The sequence below is a fragment of the Lactuca saligna genome, chromosome 3 (genome assembly GCF_052625555.1).
Source record: "Lactuca saligna cultivar CGN05327 chromosome 3, ASM5262555v1, whole genome shotgun sequence".
Classification (NCBI taxonomy): domain Eukaryota; kingdom Viridiplantae; phylum Streptophyta; class Magnoliopsida; order Asterales; family Asteraceae; genus Lactuca; species Lactuca saligna.
In genome coordinates, this window is record NC_136419.1 from 16080174 (window position 1) to 16084835 (window position 4662).

Here is a 4662-nt window from a genome sequence, read left to right on the forward strand (position 1 = left end):
GATCGGTTTGTCTGCCTATAGGCTGTTATGTAATTATTTGTTATATGTGCACATGTTTGTTGGTGGTTGAGGCTTATTTGCATTGTACGAAAGCCAATAGACCGGGGCATTCCAACCTTTTGGTTGTGGGTCGTGAGTATTCCATCTCGAGGATGATTGGACTCATAGTATGTGGGCATTCCAACCTGTTGGTTGTGGGCCTGGGGTATTCCATCCCGAGGATGATTGGACCCGTAGTATGTCGGCACTCCAACTAGATAGTTGAGGGTTTGGGGTATTCCAACTCGATGGTTGACTGGACCCATGGTATGTTGTTTATGATTATATGTGTATAATTGTGTGTATGGGTATTTTAGGGGAACTCACTAAACTATCAGGCTTATAGTTTTAGTTTATTGTTTCAGGTACATCATGGGACCGCCGCAAGGCAAATGCGTGATCGTACCATTCCTCACTTTTTATGACTTTGTTTCTGAAAAACTCTGATATAGACCACTTTGAAAACAAATTTGTAATAATTGTTGGTTTTTAAATGTTTTAAAAGTTTAAATTTTTCATGATTTTTATGGGTGTTACATGCAGCTTTTTATTAGTACCACGAACATGATGTGATTTGCATGCCTCAAAAGAAGATAAAATATCTTGAATTTTCCTTTTCTTATACATGTTTTAAAAATAGAACTAATTAATCATCATCATATCCAACCTTCAATTTGTTCATATACACAAGATTAAATTGCTATAAGTTTTATTTTTTATAAAATACTTCCATTCAGGCTATCTAGCATTTTACGTCCACGTGTTTCACGTTCTTTCGCTTGTTTTTCTGTCAAAGACTGCAAAATTCAAGAAAAAAATGTTACATTTTAACCAACAAATCACTTATTTATAAATTTAGAAAAAAACTTTATACAAACCTGTCTAGTTGCATCTATGGTAAGTAGAGATATGTATTATGTCTTAACTAACCAAGACATCCCTTTATCTGTAGGGCGATCCTTTCTTTTTAATCCATCTTTCTTGATAGGAGTGATAGAAACATCCTCCTGCCAACAGTTTTTCATCCTCAGGTAAATGAAGTGTTATTTGTATTAAAATAAATTATAATAAAATATAATGTTATGGTGAAATTTAGTGATGGTATAAATGGGCCTTCAGTTAATTCATTATCTGGATCAGGAGCAGCAACAACTGGTGACACATAAATGAAAAAACACCACTGGAAGGGAAGGTATTATGTGCAGATACAATTACAAATAACCACATTCCAAGGGTTTAATATTAGATATTTGCATAATGAGCTTGAATGAGCAACTGTGCAACTGGTACAACAATAAAACAATAAAGAAAATAGGTAAACAAAACCTGGAACATAGATGTTAATGTTCTGCTTATAGGAACTGTTAAACAGCATCAAGATCTTACTTATTTTTATTACTTTTCTTCCATATTGCTATAATCACTGTCAAGTGTCATGAGAGATGAGATAAGAAAAAACCGAAAAATATCATATGTAAATCTCTAAAATTTTGAACTTGAATGAAATTACCTGATATCCTTTATACTTGATAAGCTCTTTTAATCAATCCACAACATAAATTGTTCCTTCTTCATCAAAATAATGAATAACACCTGTATGCAGCCAACCTTGTTTGTTTATCCTTTGATCTATAAATATGTATAGGTGCTTTGAAGAAAAAGAGTGAATGAATGGATCTTACCTTCGTACGCATTTTAGAGGTAGCAAACAGAGTGAATAGTCCAATGAAATCCTAAGATTGAAATTCGGAGCGTCGATCGCTGTTGAGGTAAATAAAGAATCATTATAAAAAACAAATACAGCGCAAAGCAGAAACAAACATACCCTAATCGAAACAAACAACCAAAAATAAAGCAACAATTCTATTAAGGGCTTCTTTAAAGTGAAAGGCTAAGGGTGGTCGTCAGCTAATTCCGATCCTGGAAGATTCGGTCTCACCATCTCATATAAGTTCTATAAAATTAAGGGTTAAATTTGGAATATATATCGCATATTGAAATTGATTTTAAGGATTAAATTTGAAATATCTATCTATTACCATATATGTCGCATATTGAAATTGATTTGAAAAAAATATTGATTTTAATTTGATTCGGTATCACGGTTTCTAAATATAAATTACCTCAAACTCAAGGGATGTCCAAATTATCAAAAATCGAAAGTTGTGGATGAGTGGTCACCACAATTTCGACCACCTAGGGCTTGCTGACGCCGCCATGGTCGCCTTCTCCTGAACCTCTGCCACATGCTTCTTCTCATTCACACACAACAAAAACAAAGACTTTCGTCTCTCAATTACAAAAATAAAAGAATGCAACCGGAGGTGATACCCAGAGAAGTCAGTATTAACACACGAAAAACCTCAATAGTCCGATAAGAAGAAAGACTGACAGCCAAAAGTGAGGGTTGAAAAAATTAGCCCATATAGATTTTGAAACATCATCCTTAAACGATTCTTGTGGGGTGTAGAGCAGGAGCAAAAGCCTCTGGGAGAAATTAAACATGTAAAAAAATGGAGAAGATAGATGAGAAGTAAAGGAGAAGCAGTTGAGGTGCAGATGAGGGAAACGGGAGTTGTTCGCCGTTTGAGGGGAGGTAAAAAATCGACAAAGATAGTGGAAGATACAAGAGGCCGTGGAGAAGAGAAAGGGGTGGTGAGTGGTGACTGGATGACAGACAATGATATTCAAATCAAAACACGTAGCCTATATGATCTTCTCTATGCAAACATGTGTACAAAAATAGATAAAACCAATAAGGTATTGTTGGATAAAATAAATAAAAAATTATGAAAGTGGTCCGATAGGATTAAAATGGATAGAAAATTAAAATTCAACCAATCACAGTAAGGTACCGTTCACTAAGGTATCTCACAATTAAACTATATATATTATAATAATAATAATAATAATAATAATAATAATTATCAATCTGTTTTTTGTAAGTTAAATCATAATAATAATAATAATAATAATAATAATAATAATAATAATATTATTCTTATTATTCTTATTATTATAAAAATAATAATAAAGATAACAATAAAATAATAATAGTATAAAACATAATAAAAACGTAATGATAGAAATAATATTAATAGCCAAAAGGTTTCTAACCTAATGGTATCAAGTGGTGTCTTTCTCATTGAGGTTAAGGGTTCAAATGTTGTCGTTGACTTAGGTGTTAGATTCGGAGTAGTTTAAATTTGTCTTTTTAAAAAGGAAAAGTAATATCAATAATAATTTGTAATAATAAAAAGATAATATAATAAATAATCATAATAATAATCATAAAGAAAGAAACTTAAAAAATTCAATTCAAATTACCACTACTAAGTTTTATTACCATTGATTACCGGTTTGAAACACATTAAATTATCAACCACTAATAAGTCCTACTTGATTAAACTTAAATTAAACAAAATCAAAACCATGGATTATTATATTGAGACACATAAAATACCGATCAAAACCAAACTAACAAGATAATACCTAAACGCAACAAATAAAAAGTAACATACAAAACATATCCTTGGATTCACAAAATAACAAGATCGGAAGCAATAAAATATGAAAACGATACAGATGAGGCAGCCCCATATTATTCGGGTAATAAGGAAAGTCGAGATAAAAACTTATACCCTATAATACAAAATAACAAAAAGGCCTATAAATACCTTTAGAGACCTAGCACCAAGGTAAGTTTTGGGAGGAATAATAAGTAATTCTTAGCAGTTTAATTGTCTGACATTTAACTGAAGCATCAGAGTGTAATATCGGGGTCTATCCCTCGGTATACCTTTCTAACCTAGCGATTGTCTATTTTATGCAGCTTGATTTCTCGGATGCTCATTAGACGAAGTTCCATGGAGATATCTACCAACGTACCATGATTTCTACACAACAACATTAGCGCCATCCGTATTGTAGGGTTTTTAGATTTTTGCTTTAAAACAATTAATACCATCATTCGTTATAAAGAAACTACATAGGCAATATGACATTAGATAAACTAACAAAAAAATTAGCCTTGCCGTGTCTAAAAGATGGCAGTACGATATGTTTACACAACATGTTTGACACACAACGTACCCAAATCAACCATCCATGAGGAGACGAACCAATATTAATACATGGGCACATCTATGACAAATGTATACACCTGTCACACCCCAGGCCGAGGCGGGGGAACATACCAGGCTATGTGACTTAGGTGCTGTTTGTTTTTTTGAAGCAAAAAACTCATGAAGTCTGCAGATCATCTCTATAACCCTTTGCAGTAAAAGAGATGGACAAAAAAAAAAACAAAAAAAAAGGTAAAATAAGATTTCACCAATATATAATCAAGATTTCAGTAAGAAAAAAAGAAGAAAAAGATGTTGGAAGAGACAATATAAGTGTTGCGCCAAACAGAACACGCATATGTTTTTTACTCTGGAGACTTCTAAAAAAACAAATAACTGCGAGATTAAAAGTGTTGCACGTGTGCTATGCCGTGCAACAATAAGAGGTTTGAATATGTTTTTTTTACAAAAAAAAAAAAAAAAAAAAAAAAAAAAAAAAAAAAAGCACCTTGGTTCATAGATCACATATAAACTGAATATAGCACAAGTAATACAATAA

At 32.3% G+C, this 4662-nt stretch overlaps 1 long non-coding RNA gene across 6 annotated transcripts; it reads right to left on the reverse strand.

Annotated features, from left to right (window-relative positions):
- Positions 1 to 638: 638 nt before the first annotated feature.
- On the reverse strand, positions 639 to 2786 carry LOC145034580 (uncharacterized). Of its 6 annotated transcripts, XR_013678121.1 has the most exons (6): positions 2163 to 2783; positions 1722 to 1800; positions 1550 to 1632; positions 1426 to 1462; positions 918 to 1046; positions 639 to 836 (listed from the first exon to the last, which is right to left on the reverse strand). It is a non-coding gene; the product is annotated as an uncharacterized LOC145034580 (long non-coding RNA). The 6 variants fall into 6 exon arrangements; XR_013678118.1 differs by having other exon boundaries at positions 918 to 1632; positions 2163 to 2291; positions 2402 to 2785; XR_013678117.1 differs by having other exon boundaries at positions 918 to 1462; positions 2163 to 2785.
- Between the last annotated feature and the right edge of the window lie 1876 nt (positions 2787 to 4662).